The 21,604-nt window shown below is 43.9% G+C and overlaps 1 protein-coding gene across 1 annotated transcript in view; it reads right to left on the bottom strand.

Annotated features, from left to right (window-relative positions):
• Positions 1-9,226, bottom strand: part of LOC124193656 — a 29,995-nt gene extending 20,769 nt beyond the window's left edge. The window contains exon 1 of the mRNA XM_046587581.1: positions 8,436-9,226. The gene's annotated coding sequence lies outside the window, so the exon portion shown is untranslated. The remainder of the gene's footprint in view (positions 1-8,435) is intronic.
• Between the last annotated feature and the right edge of the window lie 12,378 nt (positions 9,227-21,604).

Genomic DNA, 21,604 nt, shown 5'->3' with positions numbered 1-21,604 from the left:
AAACGACGGAAGGAGTAAATATCTCATTCATCTATTTTTTGGAAGATGAGGGCTAAAAGAAATAAAATCATCAATCAAGTGGAAAAGGAAATTCCTCCCCCATCTTTATTTTTTCCCCTCGAAGAGTTTGGAGAAATTGCGTCGGTCGGGATCTCTCCGCCAGCCCAGAGGGTGGGACGGGTGGGGTAGTAATTGCGCACAGTCATGTGATTATCATTACGAAAACTGAGTTTGGAAGAACCGGCTGGGAAATTGAGGAAGAAGAGCGAACGGGGGGGATAGAGAAAGATGGGAAGACGGGAGAGAGAGCCAGCGAAAGAGCAAATTGCGACGAGACATGACAATTTCCGTTCGCCGCGAGTTGACGGTTTGAAATCTCGGCGACTACTACCCCACCCGCCGCCGCCGCTTTTCTCTTCATCAAACGTCAATCGACGACGGGGTTTGCTGTCGACAATCTTTGAGGCTTTGAACGGGAAAAAAGAAAAGAAAAGACATAAATAAATCAGATAGAGAGAGAAAGAGCAAAGAAAGTATAAACGGAGAGATAGAAAAAGAGAGGCCCAGCACATCACAAGGGAGAGAGAAACGTCGTTCGTATTCTTTCTGCCCGTCTGTTCCTGGCGAATCGGAACTGGCGTGATTATTGATGCGTTATTAGATGACGACGACGATTTCGACTACTACTGACAGCCAGTCTCAGCAACATTTATTCGCCCCCCACTCCTTTCCCCCCTACTGCTGCTGCTGCTTTTCATATAATAGCAGCTGAGCCTTTTGACATGGACGGGAGTCTGCAATCCCTAAACACAACAAATGGATAATCAACTCGTAAAGATTAAAAAAAAAACCCAAAAAATTCCATTCATCCGTATTTTTTCGGCAGTTGTTAAGAGAGTCGAGAGCGAGTGCCATAAATCATCAGCCAGAGGTATTTGAGAGCTGGTTGCAATGTAATTAGAGAAACCCACGACTCGTCCCGTTCGGACGATGGCGTGCGGAACTGTGGGTTCGAGTCATCTGGACGGACACACACACACACAGACAGAGGAGGGAGGGAGGGACAAGGAAGTTGCGTGTGTTGGTGATTAGCGCAGCATACAAACGACGACGACCAGCCATGGGGGGGGGGGGGAAGAAGTAAGCTAGTAGATAGTTTTGCCTTTTGCAGAAATCAGTATATACATCTATGTGAATCCCGAAACTGACTACTAGACTTCTTCTTCTGTTTGCACAGTCAACAGACGACGAGGATGGGGTGGAGCTGCTGCTCTCCCAGATGCTATGGGGGGGGGGGGATCTCCTTTAGCTGACTAGACTTGCTGGTTCTATCTTGCCCTTTTTTCTATGTGTGTGTGGGAGGAGGTTTGTTTTGTTTTGTGGCCCGGCGAGCATGCACACACGCATGGGGAACAAGCAGATGGGAGCGAGTTCAGAAAAGGATATATAGGAATCCCGGCGAGTTGATCTCTCTCTCTCTTCCTTTTTACTTCATTCGTTTTTCTTTTATTTTTATTTTTCGTTCACCGGGAATCGTATACCACCACCTCCACCCGGTTCGGTTTGTGTATGTATATACACAGGAGCTGCTGCTGCGCGATTCCAGGAAAAGAAAGTAAAAAAAAATAATACGTAACGAAACATCCGGGAGTGATAGTAAAAGTTTCTTGAATAAAAACTGGCCCTCCCCCCTCCCCTTTTTTGGGGGTTGCCGCCCTATTCGTGCGTGTTTGGTTTCAAAAGGGGGAAAAAAAATAAAAGTTACAAGAATTATTTACTTGTTGGGAAAATTTAAATCAATAAAGGAACGAACATTTGTAATGATGAAACGATTCTTGGTATTTTTGGTTGTGATTGCAATCTTTAGTGTAGTATAGCCTCACATTCAACTATAGTGTCTAACTATAAGAAGAATGAGGTTGGAGTGCTGGAGAATCTCTTGATTGGTAGACGAGGAAAGTCATCAGTGAGATGAGTTCTTCTGGGTCGTTATAATGACGACCAAAGTTATTGTCGGATGTTATCTCTCAAGCTCTTTACCACAACTGTATAGCGTCTTGTAAAAACAAAAAGAAAAAGAAACTTTTTTTTTTCTTTTTCTTTTTTTTTGGGGGGGGGGGGGGGGGGTTTATCGTTATCACTTCCACACGGCATAAAGCGCGACATCCGCCCCGACTTATTGGTCTCGTTTGATTGTGTGATGGGAACCCGCTTAATTGGTCCGTGATTGCTGGTCACTGGATATCACCGCCTTCCATCATCATTTTGTACGGAAAGAAAGCGATTTGAGATTGGCATTTGATGATGCCAAGAAGTCACCATCTTTTTCTATTTTTTAACGAAACCAACGGCTGGATAATTCCAATCAGATTTAATGGCGCTATTGTATCGTTGTACAGCATTCCGTACATCCGCATTGTCGGGAGGGGAGAGAATAGCGGACATATTTCAAAAACGGACCACCAATAGCAAAATGGAGAATGGACACAAGGCAAAAGTCTCGCTGGATGAGAATGGCGCAGATATCCAAAGATGTTTGCAGATGTTTCTCTGCGTACATTTGCGCACATAATGATATACAGATTCTGTAGATTCTGTACAGAGCAAGAAGCTAAGAAGAAGAAGAAGAAGAGAAGAGTGCTGCTGGGAGAGAAGGAAGGAAGTCGAAGAAATCAGAATGGTTTTCATCCGCTTTCAGGGCTATTTGAACCGCCGGAAGGGGAATACATCCGTATTCTCGGGAAATAAAAAAGAATCAAGATAGAAATAGATAAGAAGCCAAATTCTATGTACATACAACGGAGGGGAGGGGGTGAAAGAAGAAAAAGACTGGGGGGGGAGGTTATGGAATAAACCGGATTGTTATAAATTATTCCAACGGCCAATAAATATATACAGAGACCAGTGTGTTGAAACTGTGTATACAGAAAATGGAAGGCGGGTCTCTCCTCTCATTTCTTACCGAATAAAAATCAGTGCCACCACATTGATCCACCATCCGGTCGCTAGCTAGTAACAACTGGCCAACTATCGGCCGATTTTCTTATTCCCTTTCTTATTCAACACCCGCTAAGTTATTGACAGGGGGGTTCATCGTCCATTATTTATTGAAGCCGACCGTGTGTGTGCGCGGTGGAAACGGTGGCGACAATACTACTACCGTAGTCCGTTTAACTACGGTACAGCTATGACGGGCCGTGAAGTTTTTGTCCGCGCCCATTCCGGCGTCATCAATCGAAATAAAATTGAGCCAGAGGAACAAATGAAAAACAAATGAAGCGTCACATGCACAAAAAGGAACGAAAGCTTTTTGTGGAAAACCCGTGGTGGAGACCAGAGAAACAAAAAAAAAAACACAAATGAGCACACGAAGGGGTCGAAGGGGGGTACAAACACACACACACAAACAAAAAAATTGGGTGGCTATCTAAAGTGGTGGTTGCCGGATGAGGTTCCAGCTCGAGCAAAAACTCTTTTTCCCCGCTCACGGCCCGCCAATGTTTCCCAGACGCTCAATTGTAATTAATGATCTGCGTTGGGTATATTATATGTATGCTCTTGTTGTCTATGCGCTGTCTAATGCTAAGTCGGTCCGTATTTATAGGGCGTGTGTGATGGACTGATGGTTGGAAACTTTTTCTCTCCGTGCAGCAGTCTTGTATTTCTTTTTGATTCGATACGGGAAACGGGCCAGATGGTTCCCATCCTGGATTAAATTCCATTATTTCAAAACAGTGTCAAACAATATTCCACCGGCCTTGTCTGACAAGGACTGGGGGGTTTGTTAACAAATGATTTTCTGTTAACTGTTTTCTCCGTTCTTTTCTTTTTTGTTTTCATTCTGTCATTAACACACGTGCACGTCAACGAGTTTTGTTTTCTCTTTCAAGCGGAACGTGTAAGTTGCGTTGTTGTTTGACTTTGTCGAAATTTTATGAGGCCCCCGGACTTATCACGACGGACCCGCTTTTCTTTTTGTGTTTTCCTTGGGCGATATTTTATTATTTGCGTTTGTGTATTCTCGCCCGTCTTATTGAATAAGGCGACATAATCTATAACTGACATTGTCGAGTTTGAAACCGAGTTGGGTGACCGGAGGTGCGTGATTCGGCATCCCTTGGCTCTGGTGTGTCTCCCGGCCGGAGAGATATTGAGTGTTGCGCAACGTTGGCTTGGGGAATATAGTATAGCAGCCATAGACCCAAGTTAATAGAGCGTACACAGGTTCACTTCTTTTTCGTCTATGGTTGTCCACAACAATAACGCGTGCCCAGTTGTTACGTCTGATACGTTATAGATTTAACAATTGGAAATGCGCGCATAAATAGTGGAGAGAAAGAAAAAAATAGACGAATTTATTTCCTGTCATCCCCTTTCAATCTACATAGTACATATAGTATACCCCCCAACTGTGGACTCTATACGTAATTCGTAAAAGTACATTGTCCTTGTGTTGGAGCCTATCATCCGACTTATTCATTTTTTGAAAGAAGGAAAAAGAATAAAGCTTCTTTCTTTCTCCTTTATTGTTGGCTGGAATTGTTTTGTGCCATTTTTTGGGGGAGAGTCTATTTACGACATCTCGACTTGGTTGCACCCCTTTCGTCACTTAATCCGTTCCCAGATGAGATTGAGACAGAAAAAGAAGGGAGACAAAAAAAAAGGACAGTTGATTGAAGATCAAACGTGTTGCGGTTCCGACAAGAGAGTTTCTTGTAATCAAAATTGGGCTGGATGTTACTGGCTGCTGTCGCTAAATTACGAAACAAACCGTGCCGATTCTTTTCTTATAGTACGTTGTCGGCACCATGTGTCAAAGCATCTAGCACTCAACAACTCCCAGCCATTTGTCTATTCATTCTTCCCCCCTTTTTTTTTTCTCTTAAACTCCGCAGTCGATTTTCCAATATTGGCTGAGGATGAAAGAAGTATTGTAAATCTTTTCGTTTCAATCACGCGGAGCCAGAACTACTATATTGGCGGCTATATAGCGCAGCTACTAGCGGATGAGCGTCTAAACATCAGGACGCGGGAACTGGATGGATTTGATCTCGACATGTCACAATCACATCATCATCCGATTTGATATTTTCATCAGATATAGAAGAAGTCATAGATAGACGACAAAAGATTTTCAGATTTTCAGTCGTCAAAGAAAATATGACGAGGAGTATAAAAAAATCACGGCCGGGAGATCTTTGATGGCTTCAAAACGTCGTGTAGAAAAGAACTAGACGGGAGCGGGTGGTAGTTTTGCTCTCATCTCATCTCTTTTAGATGCGCTACTACTACTCTTATCGCTTATTTGTTACCTGCAGCAGAGCCTCCCGCCCGCCTATATCCTGCCCGGCTTTGATGGGCGGACCCTTGATCACATTTTCCTCCCCACACATCGAATGGAATTGAGAAGCTCGACGGCTGAATTTGGCGGCTTTGAATCTCATCATCCAGCGCGCTCTTTTCTCTGCCACATTCAAATCCGCACAGTTCCCCCCCCTTCTCTTGTTGGCTTGAGAGACTCGCCTCCGCCTTGATGTTGGGATGGGGGATGGGGATCTCTCCTTTTACAGTTTCTTATTGCGTCATTCATTCTGGGTATTATTAACTTGGTACATCCATTTGTCTCGATTCTTATCTTTTTTTCTTCTTCCTTCCGTCTCCTGCAGCTACTATCTTTATAGGCTGTACTACTGCTACACATAGTATTATTATTATTATTTTTTCTTTTTTCCCTTGCCGATCTTATTGTTGCCGGGGTTCACCATAGTTTGTGCCTGCCTGTTGCCATGGAGACACACGCCGGTTCGGCTCGGTTGGTGGTTATTTTTTTTTTTTCTTATTCTTGTTGGATGTGTGTGTTTAGTTATAATCATTAGGGAAAGGAAAGAATCGAAAGGAAGGAAAGAAAATGGGGTTTTATAAATACAAATAAAAGTGAGGGGGGCCAGCGGAGAACAAGAGAGAGAAAAGACTTTTTGCGGCTTAATCGAAGACCCACCACCACCACCCCCAACTGGCCAAAGAAAAAGTAGAGCAAAGCATTGATTACGTGCTGCTGTTGTGTGTGTGTATACACACACACACACACACACAGAAGAAGAAGAAGAAGAAGCCGCCGCTGCTCGGAGATGGGGGCGAGAGCAGCTAGTGCAGCATCGTTGTGCAGTACGTAAATAATACAGACGCCAGCTAATGGAGGCTCTTGCCGAACGATCCGTCACGGTTTGCATCTGGTCCCCGAGCCCCATTCTATATAATATATCTATTATATCGCTTACAATTCTATGTACTCTATCAGCAGTACACCATACGTCTTTTAGCGGCGGCGGTATATACAGTACATGCTGCAACATACACACAGCCACAACCCCCGCCTATAGTATATGGCAACTTGTGTGTAGACTCTATGATATAGAGAGCAGAGCCGCCAGGAGATAGGATGTATATATATACACACATACTCCTTTGCCTTGTCTATAATGCATAGTTCATGGCGCTGGACTATACGCGTACCGTATGGACGGTGGCCCAGTCGCCGTCGTTTGTCTGTGATGATTGTGATTCCCTAAGTATTCACGGGTATCGTCCAGCTCGGTAGAGGGGAGGCTGAGAGAATGATCTTCTTTTATTTATTGTGAGTTCGTACACTACGACATTGTCAAATCACGTTTTGTCCATCTCTCTCTCTCTCTCTCTCGGTGTTGACCTATATTCTATACTGTGAAGGAAAAAGGAAGAGAGACGGAAACTTTTTTGAATATTTCCTCGTCATTATTTGTAATAAAAGTTGTGGACCGCTTCTTCCGCTGCCAATGGGAAAGTGTCGGGTTCTTTTGTACGACGGTAAACCGAAAGTTGCGGAAGATTTTTTTTTTTTCGTTTCAGTTTTTTTTTTTTTTTTTCACGGAGTTTGCCGTATTTTCCCGCTATCCAGTTGAATACAGAATGTGTATACGCGGTTCCATTATCGACCTTCCCCCCCTTGTCTTTCTTCTGGCTCACCCTCTTCTTTCCCTCCCACTAGTTTGATGATAAATGAATGGCTTAATGATTGATTATTAATCCGATCTATAAAAGGAAAATTAAAAAAAGCGCCTCTCTCCCCTTTTATTTTACGACGGGAAGTGTGTAGTATTTTCTGAATTTTTCATTTTCAAAATTTACCGATGGGATTCGGCCAGCAACTCGACTTGGGCAAGAAAATTCTAGCCCACCTGGGTCCCTGGTTCTTGGTACGTTTATTGTTTGCGCCAGCAGCCAACGGGGGATTAGAATGTTTCCTCCTGCCGGTTCTCAATTATTTTTTTCCCTACGATCCTCTTAAACTTTTGCATCAGCCGAAGTGGTGGCCATAATACTAGGAAGGAAAGGAAGCTACTCGGCTGGTCTCTCTATTGTTGATGTTATTATTGTTGGGTGAATAACTAATTGATAATCGATAACACGCATGTGATCGATCCAGCCGAATTTACAGTCCCGAGGCCCATCGACATGTATCCTTGTTTGCCTTTTCATTTCATCCATCCGGATATTCATTTCATGTCGTATGACATCGGACACCTACAGTCACTCTGAATGGTTGACTCAAGTTCACGGTGAACGACCGCAAAGGTGAACGAGTCCAATCGACTTTGCATGGTCGAAATAAAGACGCAAAAGAAATCGCAAAAAAGATTTTCAAGTTCGGGAGAAAGAAAAAAAAAAACAAATTCTCCCTGGGATTGATCCTCCCTTGGCCGTTGTGTGTGTGACCTGTGAGCTACTGTGCATTTCCCTGCCGACCCACGTCTCTTTGACCGACGAGTGGAATGCTCAATACTACTACCATACCCGTCCATATTCACCTGGCTGTCAGTTTAACATGTAGGAGGACGAACAATAATCCCGGCCTTAGTTTGTTATAGGCGACACGCGAACACGATATTTATTTTATTTTGGCCGGATTTTTATTATTTTTCTTCTTAGCTTATACCCGCCGTGTGTGTGTGTGTGAGCGCGCGATCCCTTTTCTTGGAAAAATAACGTCCGGTGCGTGTGCGCTCTCTGATGTTTGTGTCTATATTTATACTGGAGAGAGAGATATATATACGTCTATACGGGGGTATACGGTCACATATGTACTTGCTGTAACAATATGCGCTGTATATACAGTTAAAAAAAGAAAAGAAACAATAGAAAGCGCAGCATATGCATATGCGTTGCAGCAACAGCCGCAATTGTTTTGTTGGTGAATACAAAAAAAAGAGACAAGAAAAAATGTGTGGAACGAAGTCAAATGTTTGAGAGCATCGATCAAGTTCAAGGCGCAACCTCCCCGATGACGAACGATTCCGTCATCGCTCGACCCGAGTTACGCAAGGCTCTCCACCTTCCGTCTGAAGTGATTCAGACTACAATTACAGACGGGCAATAAAATTGAAAAGGTTTTAACTTACCTTGGGGGAGACTCTTGGCGATCCCTTTTTTTTCTTTTATCGACGATTATTCCAATCGAGAGAGTTGAATTGATTCGAGGACAATATAGCCCAGTTGTGTGGCACACGCTCAGAAGTTTTTGAATAGATCCCGCGCGTGCCAGTTATGAAAGAGAAATCGAATAGTTTTTTGGGTTGTTGTTGTTGTTGTTGTTGCTGTTTCCTTTTCTTCTTCTCTTTATTTTTTTCAAAATTTGATTTCGTTCCGATGGCCGGTGCGCGTTAGAGTCCAAACTGGAACGGACACTAAGCGACTCACGCGATCCCGCCAGTTCCAGATGTCACGAAACGCGAGAGTGGCGGATGACGATCGCGACCAAGAATTCCCAACCGATCGAATTTTTTGTTTTTGTTTCAAGGGATCGGGGAGAATTGAAAAGAAACAAAAATTATTGCGGGAATCACGAGGTCACAAACAGGTCCGAAAAAAATTCGCCAATGTGTGACAACTGTGGAACGATCATTTGCATTTCCGTTCAAAGAGCTGTCCGACAAAAACTGTTTCACGTCACTAAAAAGTCGTCGCTATTATTTTCTTTTGAATTTGAAATGATCCAAAAGATGAACGTCACTTGTCGGTTGAATTCATTTGCTATTACAGTTAACTCTTGTAAAAATGGTAAGAGTTCTTGAAGAGGGGAACCGCCCGAGACGATCGACGAGTTTCACACTAAATAAGAGGAAGATTCGCCGCTATAACCATACCATAGCCTAGTCTAGACTATAGTAGTATTCCTCGAGTATCTGATGTGTGTCTGTGTGCGGTCTGTCTCTCACTCTCTCTCTCTCTGCGTGTGTGTGTGTGTAGCCGGGCATCAGCGCAGGCGTTCCAGCGACATCGGAACATCATCAGTTTGTGTCGCGACCGTTTCCCCCCGTTCGTTTCTTTTGGGGGCCGACGATCCGCCGCCCGATAGAAAACTCTTAAACAACAAGCGGCCCCAGCAGCGCTTAACTGTAACTCTTACGCAATAATGAACAAGTCTATATAAACAACAGCTAAATAAAGAAGACCGAGTAAAAACACTAAATAAACCAGTCGGGGCTTTTTTACTTTTTAGCCAACGCGTTTGGCCATTGGATGTTCAATAAACAGACGAATTCTAAAATAAAAGAGCAAGCTGTATCATTGATTTCTAGTAAATATAAATAACTTTGGGAGGTGGTTTTAGTCTTTAAATTTTTCCCCTTTGACTTTGACAAAATAGAGCGGGATTTCCCCGCCACAAAACGAAGCTATTATTATTCAATTCCATTTCGTTCTTTTTGACATTCTTTCATCTTTCCCCGACAGTTTTTCTCGGTATATCGATAGCGATCAAAGTTCGGGAAAGCTTTGACACATTTTATCTTTTTATTATTTTATTTTTATTTTTTGAACGAGCTGTGAGTGTGTATCCAAGTTTTGCCACGTTTGCAGATTGACTGGAATCTGACGAGTTGGAACACACACACCATCGCGATGAGTCGGAGAAACTTGGAAGACTTTGGTCGGTTTCGCTGAGAGTTTCAAGCTGGTAAAGTTTGAATGAAACCAGTAACAGCAGCAGCCGAGCCCACCACGTTCGATTGGTGCTCCATCATCAACTCGCTCTTGTCTTTATTATTATCGGGATATTTCCGTCCTCCTCCTACCACTACTTTGCCGGTGGATGGTTTATAAAGGGTCTCAAAACTCTACCGTCAAGGCCCGGGCTTCGCGGCTGTAGTTTCTTTCTTCGGCCTTCTTGTCGGTTGTTGAGTCACGTTCCTTATCCGATCCGACGGTTGACGTGCCGTTTGTTTGTTTGCCGGCGGAGAAAGAAAGAAATAAAAAAATATCCAGGCGTCGGAGGGACTAGATCGGACGAGCGACGCTCTGAGATTTGCTGATGCGCTCGTATCATATAGGTGAGTCCGAGAAGTGAACACTAGAGACGATGATGGATTGCTCAGCTCCTCTTTACTTCATCAACGAGTCAGTGCGCGGTGTAGCACTATACACACACACACACTCCAGCATCCAGTCGATTTGCTTGGATGAGTGTGTCTTTGCGGCTTTTATTTCCAGCCTCTCTCTCTGCCCGCCGTTTGTCCGGCATGGCTCTCAACACATCGACTTCTTTTGCTTGTTAAGTAACAGCTAAAAGTGACCATCAGGCCATCAACCGACCGCTGCTAATGTTCCGGCTCCTCCCTTTTTTTACATTCACGACAGTCTCTCGTTTTGTGGCCAGGCCTTTTCTTCTTTGTTTTTTTTTTAAATCCAAATGTTTCTATAGGTCTCTCTCTCCCTGTTTATATAATTCACGAATTCATTCATTCATTGCAAGGTACTTTGTATGGACTCGAGACTTTTGTGTGGCTCGCAGACGCTTTTGATGGTCTAACTCGATTGAAATTCGCAATGACGTGCCAACAAACGCAGCAGACGAAAAGGCGCAAGAAGCCGGGCAGATAGTTTTTGTTTTTGAGGTTGAACTTGACAAGAAAACTGTGTCGTCTGAATGAATATCACATGGGCTGCTAGCTCTTGTGGGGGGGGGGGGGGGAGAGAACTTTCCCTCAAGACTCGTTCAAAGTTGCGTGACGTTGGAACTCTTACAGGATATATATCTCTTAGTAGTCGTCAATACGGGACCGTTCAAAGGTACGAAATGGGACTCAAGTCCGTCGCGAAAACGTCTAGACGTTAGAACAGATGAACTAACTGTCTAGACTGATTATATTTCGTCGTAGTTATTTGACGTCATTCCCTTTTATATCCTGTTTGGTCCTCCTGTACGTGATTGATTCATCAAATCAATGAGAATCGCCTTTTGTCGACTGGCCAGTCAGGACGGAAAACGACGGACTTTTGGCGATCAGCGATTTGAAAATTGATGTTGTTAAAATATCGGCGGGTCCCTCCCTTCTTGGCCGAAAACGATCAGCGACGGAAACTTTATTAATGCGTTTCGTGACATCGCAAGGGGGAGAAAAAAAAGCTGATCCAGCCCACCCCACCAGTCAAACCTGCCATCGGCACGCGGCCTCTTGCTTTCCATTTTAGCCGCTTCTTTTGTTGTGTTAACCGAATTTTTCTTTGATTAGCGAATATAAAATTTGTTAGAAACGGGGGAAAACTAAAAGGATCTTTGATTCGATAAAAAGAAATTCACCGGAAGTGGTTTATTTTTTATTTTTTTGGTGGGCGGTTTTGGACACCAACTAAAAGGGGAAAAAATAACACATCGGACGCAGCGGGTCAACTTTCTCACGCTATTGTCGCTCTTTCATCTTGGCTCCTTTTAAAGACGTAGTACTCTTTTGTGCTGGCCGAATGAATGTTGTAGCCCCCAGCGTTATTTATCCTCGGATACTCTCGAGCTCTTGCCGTTTATTTATTTTGCCATTTTCTTATTTTTTTTTACTTCTTCCTATAATCGAGTGAAATCGAACTCGGCCATTGAATCGGATCAGACATGGTTAGAAACTTGTCTGGATCACTGGTGCTGGGACCTGGAAATTGGAATTTCAAATTCATTCCTCAACTATACTCATTGAAAAGATTTAAAAAAAAAAACAAACTGGGATGGTGCTTCCTTTCTTTCACTTGGACCGGGAGCAGAATTTTTTAACATTTACACAACCGAGTCTATAACTACGCCCCCAAAACCACTATAGGAATAATACTTATAGTCTAAACCGACTCTGCACTGTCTGCTGGTTCAAGCCCAGGCGGATGGTACAAGAGACAGACAGACAGACGGGAGCAAAGGAGGCGATGTATGTATAGTTATTTGGCGTATTTCCAGCTAGGAGAGACGGGCGACACATCTGTTTTCGCTTCCCTATTACTCCCGCCCGCGTCCTTCTTATGACGTTCGTTCGTTCCCCCCCACCCGCCCCCCCCCCCTATATGTAGTAGTAGTACTAGTACTAGAGAGATACTATAAAACAACCCTCTCTCTCTCTTCCGGCATGCCGGCAGCGCTGGATGAGAAGAGAGTCTGTGGAGTATAGCGCTGTGCGAAAACGTTTGTTTATTCGATCACAAGCTGCTGTGAGTAGTACGTGAGAGTTCAAAGTCGAGTCGGTATGTCAGAATTTCACGTCTTGATTTCTCGATGATGACGAGGAGAAAATGAGACGACGAAGAGTCAAGAACGGAGAGATGCTCATAAAATGGAAACGGTCCATTTGATTGGATTTTTTTTTCTCTTTTTCCCCCCTCCCCGCTCGATTCGTTGGACCGTTTTTCTGATTGTCGACAGGGGCAATTTCCACGAAGTGATTTCTCTCTTTTCCGATCGGTCCGATCTGTGTGTATGTCTGTGTGTGTGTGTATACTTTAATCAATCTGCCCGACGGGCGCGTCGTCAACGTCGTTCAGTCAACAAAACATCGTTCACGAACGTCCAATTCATTCCAATATTGAATCAACGGTTATATCCTCCCGACCGTCTTCCACCGGGTGACAACAACAAAAACGGACGAAAGAGAGAGAGAGAGAGAGAAAAAAAAAGAGGCCATCATCATCAGCGTGTCCGCCATCTCACAGTTTGAAAAAAGGAAAAAACAAAAAAGGAAAATAAAATCACGGCCCGCGCGCCTGTTTGGCAGTGCGTGGCCGCGTCAACATTGACTCTCACACGATCACACGGTAGCGCCACACCCCGCCTGTGAACGAGCAATCGGATCTCCTATTGACTCAGTGATCGCCCTTTTTTTTCCCTCCTATAGCAACTTGACAGTTCTCTTCTTTTTTCTTTTTTAGATTTTTCCACAGTTTCGTGTTGTCGTAATTGATTTGTAGAGAAAAGGAGTTAGAGATCCCGGACACTGGAAAAAAAAAAGTTGATAGAAATCCCCAAGTCAAACAAAGAAACGGGCTAGAGTCACAGGCCGGGTCCCTTTTTCGTCCGCCCGGCTGGAGTATATAGTAGGGCTTTATCCTTCCAGTAGTGGCCTTTTAGCGTTACAAACTCTAGTCTAGATATTATAAGTCTCGCGGTTGGGTGGGGCCCTTCTTTGTCCTCCTCTGCGAAACTCTTTTCTAACTATGGTGAGCCGAAGAAAAAGAGCGAGTACATCATCTTGATCAAAAAAGAAAGAGTTGGAAGGGGGAGGACTATAGAGATGACAATGATATGGTTTTTCGGGAGACCGGCGTGTGACGTCGCTGACCGTCCACAATCACACGGATGGTAGTAAACGAGCTTCATTCGCGAGAATGCACGTCGTACAAGGAAAGATGGGGGGTAGAGAGATAACTATGCGTGTACACAAGAGGAAGGGGGAGGGAGGAAAGATAACAACACGAAAAACAATAAATCACAATATGTGTGTCTACTGTCCTGTGTGTAGATTGAGAGAAAGAGCCGGGAATGTACAAAGGAAAAGCGGGTGGGGGATATATATATGTAATAATGGACATTCACCCAAAAGCCCCAAAATCTTTCGCCCCGTTTTCCTAAAGAATCTTTTGACTTTCTCCTCTAGTATTACGGTGATGGCAGTAAAAGCAGTTGCGATACTTGATGGCTATAGACTGGCCCTGCTGAAATGCATACACTGGAAGTGCTTGCTGGTATTGCTGAGCTCCTAGTGTAGTAGTTCCTTTTTCTCGCATGATTGCTCGCAGCGTCCAGCAGCTTTTCTCTTATTTGTTGGATATATAGTGTCGAAGAAGAAGACACACATATGAGAAGAGTTTCTCTTTGCTCCGTGTTTGTAATCCTCTTTCAGCTCGGCCAGCCGCTCTGTTTTTTCCTCGTTCGACTGTTTTAACGGACGCACAAAGTTTCATTTCGTGTCACGTTCTGAAATGTTTAAAGTCGAATTCGCCCATCATCCTCGACTGCCCTGCCGAGCGTGAAAACAATCGGAGCGAGGAGGACCTAGTCGACTGAAACGGGACGGTCAAGTGACTCTCGTTGCTGAAATGAGCAGAAAATAAAAGAAGATGAAAGATGATTATTGTTATTATTATTGCGACCGTTGAATGGCGTCGGCGGAATTCTCCCGCGAGCTGGATCCACATCCGCACTGGGAAGCGAAACGATGGAAGAAAGAAAAAAAAGGGACGAACCGAGTGGCAGTACAGGTCAAACGACGAGGTCGATCCAATCTCGTTGTTGGCTTGGTTCGTTCGTTCGTTCGTTCATTCCCCATTGCGCCATCGTCATCCACTTTACTCTTAACGTCCTACAAAATATCTCCTCCTCCAGCTCCCCGCCCGCCCGCGACTGTGTGACGCTCCATTTCCTTTCGCGATTTTTCGTGTAATTTTCCCGTTAAAAGACGACGCCGTTTGTGTCGCTCCTTTTTTTCTCTTCTCTCCCCTGTTTCATCTTGATAATGAAAGATATAAATGTATTTTCCCAGGCGTGTTGTGTGTACATACACACACCTTCTTATCGCATAAAAGGAGGCAAGGATTTTCCCTCCCGTTTTGTATAGCGAGTGGAAAACGTCGTTTGCAAACTGCACGATGACGCCAGGATCGCTCCACACTCTCTCACCCATCGCCAGATCGGGGCAGCACCTTTGAGCCGCCCCCTTCTGATGATTGCCTTCACGCCCGCTCCCCCCTTCCCACCCTTTTTTCCTTCCTCCCACTTCCCAATCCTTACTTATTTTCGTTTAAGGAGTGAGCACGGATGAAATCTCCCGAATCCAATCGGCCATCATTTCCTCTCTGCCGTCACTCGGCCGTCTTCTCTCTCTCGTGTGCCTGCCCACTCGAGCCGGGGCTCATTCTTCCAGTTTCGATTTTTTTTTACCTCCTCTCAACCCCCTTCTCGGATGTTGTTGTTGTTGTTGTTGTTGTATCCTTCTCTCATTTCTCTTGATTTGATTTGATTTTCAGTGTCGTGCCCTTTTCTATTTCGAAAGAGTTTCGAAGCTTTTTTCGCACGCTCAAATTAAGTTGCCGCGTTAGACTTCTCTTCCGGCGGATGACCTTTTTCTCCGACGGGTGTGGGTGGTGCAGTTGTCGATTATTCCGTGAAGAATTCCTCGAGTAAGTTTTTTTTTTTCTTTTTTCAGTTGCCATTTTTATCGAACGTATCGATCCATCGGTAGAGACACAAACTCTTTTTTTGAAAAATCGGTTCATCCTAAATGAATAAACGAGCCGTGATGGCGACTGGAACGCCTCCGCCTTCAGCGGGAGGGGGCTTTCCCTCAACTTTGAATTTATGCAGAAGATGATGATGTAGACTCTGTACGTCGTTATAAGCGAGGGGGGGTAATTGTTCGATTGTTTTTTTTTTCTTTCACATCCAGGAATACTTTGGTAATGGTATTGGCCTCGACGTCGTCACTGTTGATCAATACAATAATAATTAGCGATCATCAATTTCGCCAGTCGATCAAATTGCCGGTTGCCTACTGCGTAGTTGCGAAAATCAAGTCACACAAATCTGTCAAATCTGAACTATAACAACGAATAGATGAATAACAATCAAGTCATTCTTTGTTGTTATACAGTTTGAATAAATTTCAACTTTTTTTAAAAAAAGGTGGGCTAGACCCTAGGATAAGTTGAAGTGGACCCATAAAAAGAAGCCAGGAACTGAAAATGACGATCGGACTATGTAAGAGTGGGTGAATTGAGGAGATCCCGACCCTCTAGCTCTGCCAGCAGACGAACATTTTCGGAGAATCACGAGAAGCGGAATCGTAATTAAGCGAGTAAAAAAAAACAGGCCGTCAAATTCGTTAAAGAGAGTTAGGACTATAACTAGGCCAGTTAGATGAAAAGAAAGCGCTCGGCATCTTGTGCCGAAAGAGAGCCAGCACTTGGTCAGGTTTCATCCGCATTACTCCGCAGCTGAAGACCGAACTGTTGATGCGCACGAAATGCCTGTGTGAACCGGTTGTTTGTGTCTACCATATTGCGCCAGGTCTCTCGTCGTTCTCGTTCCTTATCCCCTCTCACAACTTTTTTTTTTCCTATTTCTTATTTCTTTAGTGTAAAATTTATTTGAAATTGCGTTTTATTTATTTGTTGTGGGATGACACTCTCGACGTGGCGCAGTGATGAATGGAATCGAGACCGACGCCTATTTAGTACCGCGCTCTATTCTTGCGCTTGCATCGGTGGAGGAGGAAATAAGATTTCAATACGAAAAGTCAATAAGATCCTTCCCCCCCCCCCCTCACCATCCTTTTTTTAACAAAAAACCACAGCGCATTGCATCTCTCGGTACCTCTTTTATTCCGGATTCGGCCTTACTATATACTACTACGTATATCTACTTTTCCAATCCCACTTTTGTGTTGTGTCAAGAGAGAGAGAAACTTTCCATTTGGCGGTTCCGCGCGGCGTATACGGGCAACTTTTTCCTTCCTTTTTCATGTCTGGCGCCTTTTATTTACACCCAATAACAACAAAATATGCGTCGAGCAGCTCTCGTCTAGTGGAAAAAGAAGAAGAAAAAAAGAGTCATATTCTGATGCGACGTTATATCCTTTTACGACTTGATGCGCCTTTCATCTGTTTATACGCGGAATCAAAAAAGAAAAAAAAATAAGTCTGGCTGGAAGGACTTTATACTACCGTATGAATGAACAAGTTTTGGTATTTTTATTTTTTGGGTGGGGGGGATTTTGATGCGAGCCAGAGTAGTACTTAGATAAACTTTAGTCGTCTAGAGTTGATTCTCTTTAAATCAACTCGACAGAAAGATTGGATCAAGTAGTTAGTGCACACATGAACACTTTTTTCATCTTTTGCTGCGTATGAAGTGATGCTGCGTAGGAAATAAAAAGGACATTGTCGTTATTATTTCAATTATTATGGCTATATAGTAAATGTGGTTGGTTTACATTGTCAAGTTTCCCGATGGCAGATTTCCTTCTGCCATAAAAGGACGAGAGAAAAGTTAGAGAATAGTTACAAGTTAAAATAAGAGCGGAAAAGCTAATACAATCCCAATTTGGCAGTTGATATTCTTTCTTCGTTCCAAAATTTTGGGCGATTCCAAGTCAACTATTGTCTTCGTAATTTATTTTCTGTACAAAATGATTTATTATGTTCCGCGCTCATTGATCGTCGCCAATTGGCTGTCGTTTATAGGGAAAACTTTCTTATTTTCAATGGGCCTATGTACAATCTAGAGCTAATGTTAACATGAAAAATTGGTTATCTGTCCAAAGATTAGCGATCGTGACTTTCCGGCGCTTGTTGTGTCTGGATATCGACCGCGCTAACATCATAGACGGACAGAACATTTGATGAGAATTGTCCGCGAACTATACGTCGTATTGTGCTAGACGGACAAGCATAAAATGGCAGCCGGCATTGTGTCGTGTATCCAGACAATCCAGTTGAAAAAGCAACCCGGTTCGATAACATTAAAAGTGATTTTATGGCCTTTCCTCTTATTATTTAAAAGTAGTTTTGGCTTATATGATGAACTCGCGACTGTAATTGATTTCGTTTGTATTATTTGCAATTTCAGTAACTATTTGGCGATCCGGCTGGAAAGTGGCCAAATGTACACTGCGGAAGGATCCGCTATATATCTTCTTTACTTTTTTTTTCGCCCCATCTTTTCCTACCTCGTTACGGCTAAGAGAAACCGTCGGGGTTGCGTGAAAGGTGTCAACAGCAGAGGTGATCCGGCTGCCTTGTTACCCGAGCATCCACACGGCAGCCGATTGCCATGTACACGACAAGCCCAAACCGGCAGCTAACCGCTAACCACCTAAAAGAAAACGGTCAATAATCAGGTTAGTAATCTCATGGCGTGCAGCTCGAATGTCATGCCGTCTTATCATGTCCGACATGGATAGGTCTACTGTGACCTCCACTATGCCAGAAACGGACCCACACACACATATATATATCCTATATTTCTAGGACTTATGTATTAGTAATTGTTGGCGATGTCGGGCTATGCTCCAAGCATTAAAGGGGGCCGCCCGCCTGCAGCTCCCGGCTCGCGTACGTACCTCTTCCGCCCAGCTTTCTCTGCTGCCTCGTTTTTTTTTTTCTTTTTCTCTGTCATTATTAAGATCGATTTCACCGGTGTCCGGTCCTTGCTGCTGCACCGACATTACTACACACATGCACGCAGGCGAGCAGTATAACGAATGGGGTCCACCATCGTCCACCATGTGCAGACACATTTAGAAAAACTCTTTCGTTTCTTGTGGGAGGTGGGAGATATAAAACAACTTTGATTCTTTGGCAATAATTGTAGCTCGTATAGATCCCAATTCCAGATGGTAATCATCTCTGTCTTGAGGCCGTTACACTCGCCGACGACTGGCGTGAGAGCTCAGCTGCAACCCTTTCTCATTTCTTATCACAGAAAGGAAATCAGCAGCGGATGCAGGAGATTCGCTGTTGAGATTCGGGCGGAAAGAAAAACGTTGGGCTGAGAGGTGTCGAATGCTGCTGTGCTGCTGCCACTATATTCCTCCATCGATCTATTCTTTATCGTCGATTGATGATGGATGGAGAAATGATAGCGAACTAACTACTAAAACTTGTATGTGTGTGTCCAAACGAGCCCCCCGGAATTTGATTTCATCGCTTTTTATATATGCGGCGATGGCGTGTCGGAATCCCAGCGCCGAGCGTAATATTAGGTGTTTACAACGGGGTTTTTATTTGTTGCCATTTCGACGGCTCTGCTTCTCTCAAATTGCCGTTGCCTTTTTTCACAATAACTTTCGAACTATCGTCGTCGGCAGTGGGTAAGAAAAAAAAACAAACTTAAATCGTTTGAAGAGAGAGATGGTAGATAATATAGAAAGTAAGAGCGAGATAGTGTGGAGGAGGGTGGAAAAAAAAATGAAAAAGGCTATTGGGGCGTGTATATTTCATTCATCGATCAGTGTCCGAGCCATGCAATTTTGCTGACGCTAATGATGGCCTTTGGAAAATAGCCGACGCCCCCCCCCCCCCTCGTTTTTCAATATAGCCTCTAGTCCTCTCGTCGATTTCTCCTCACTCTTCTTCCTCCTCCTCGGCCTGTACCTTATACATTTGTTGGGGGGGGACCCATTCTTTGATGCCTTGGCCATCGTCCGTTTTTTCTCTGTCCAATTCCGCCCTGATGGGCTGGTAGGACTAGGGGAAGAGCAGCTCATGTGCGTGTCGTTAGCTACAAAACCACCGGCGTATTATCGCTCTGTTGAAACTTGGAAGGGGGGGAAACAGACATAACATGTATGTGTATGTGTATATACTACTTGTGTGTATATAGTAACATTACTTCACGTATCGTTGAGTTGCGACTCACCATTTCTGGGAAGGGCCAACACCGTGGAATATTTGCCAAATCATCCACCCGTTTTATCGATTCGCCTCGGGTAGTTGGTGAATTATTGGCTTAGTTTTCGGGAAGAACCGAGTTGAGATCTTTTGAAGTTCAGAGGGCAGAAAAGTTAAGCGAATGGGAATTTTTTTTTATTTTTAAATAGAAATAAAACGGGGGAAAGGGGAGATGGGGGGCTTAATCGAACGATATCCGATCATTGCAAAGAATCGTTTTTCATGCGCACCGTTATAACCGAGTGAGTCTCTTCCGGCCTCCGGGCCGTCCCGACAAAAAAATAAAAATTGTTTCTTTTCATTTCACGTTTCTCCTTTCAGGAAAAGATATTCTTTTTTCGGCTATATGTGGAGCAGCACAGCCTCTGGCATTATAACAAATGACGATGGACATGTTTACCGACACTTTTCCTCTTTTCCCGGTATCGTCTACGTAGTAGTACTCGTTAAACTCCGCCCATCGCATCCGAATTCAATGTGTGTACCTCTTGACTCGCCATTCTCAGTGTACATCCTCGCCGATTTACGGCCCATCCCACAGTCGTTGTCGTTTCGCTTTTCGTCGTCTTCGTGTTTGTTTATCGACCGTCGGTGATTCCCAACTTCCGGCCGGTCACGATCTCATACGGCGGACGTCGCAAGCTGAAACACGCAGCCAAGAAAAGAGTGCGGAAAATGTTTTTCACGCTCGACTGTTCCTCTGAAATCTCAAACGCGTCAAACTGTAAACACTCCGCCCATGGATTTTGCAGATTGTTTTAAAAATACTTCGGGAAATGGATGTACTTGCGTTTTTAGATATAGGCGTACTATATAGACGGGCAAAAAGGTGAAACGCACGGATCGGAATTGTCGATCGATCTTATTGGTCGTAAGTTTCCAAGTCATTCCGTGGTGACCTATAAGTCCATATAGACTTCACTCGAGATGGGGGATACCTATACCATCCAGCGGAGAATTAATGTGATTATCGCGTGCAGTTCACTCCCGACGCCGTGTATTTCCCCGAGAAAGAACGAGAATATAGCAATAGGTAGTCAATAGTATAACGGTTATAATTCTCTTTTCATGTTCACCATCAGCTGTAGGTCTGCACGCATAAACCAATGGCATATTGCATTCCGATGTACAGCGTATTAGGTCGAAAAAGAAGAACAGCGCAAGGAGGCCGCGTATTGGATTGATTCAATCCTCACAAGTCCTTCAATTAAAAATCTAATCAAGGAAGCAGACAGAAAACAAATAATATTGATGGAAGAGTTATTGTGGTATTTTTTTAAAATGTACATTTACGCCGTAATCCGTGTGGATTAACCAAGTATTTTAGCAGTTTTTAAATCTTAATCCTCGTGATTTATTCGTCTGAATTGCCGACAAGAATGATTTCTTTCGTTTTCAATCTTGACAGTCGCCAGACGAATTTAATTGTTATGCAAATGACCGAGCACTTCGCAGAATTGAAGCGCAGGTGTGTGCAAGGGACAAGTAGTTAAAGACACGTAATTTACCACAGGCCGTTCATTTTCCCCCCCCCCCCCGCCCCGTTGAATAGAATCAAAGAAAATTCGTTGCTAACGCTAGTTTCGGTTATCGGAATAAATATTTGGGATAATGTAATATCTTAGAAACCCGACCGTCTCGTTATTTTCTCGTCTCGTATCTATCTTGACGGAGACAAGTGTCATTTGCTGATACAAGGAGGCAGTAAAGACTCGAGGAACTGGTTACTTGCCCTCACCCATTAATCCTTCCTATTTTTCCTGGCCATTAGCGCCGTGCGTGCAAAAAGAGATACAAGTTTCTTAACCTTTACACAGCAAAGCCACACACTGACGCAGAGCTAGGGGAGTAAAAAAAAAGAGAAGAGAAGACATTG

Source organism: Daphnia pulex, chromosome 5 (assembly GCF_021134715.1).
Source record: "Daphnia pulex isolate KAP4 chromosome 5, ASM2113471v1".
Classification (NCBI taxonomy): domain Eukaryota; kingdom Metazoa; phylum Arthropoda; class Branchiopoda; order Diplostraca; family Daphniidae; genus Daphnia; species Daphnia pulex.
Note: the sequence above shows the minus strand (reverse complement) of the source record. Positions and strands in the feature narration are given on the sequence as shown.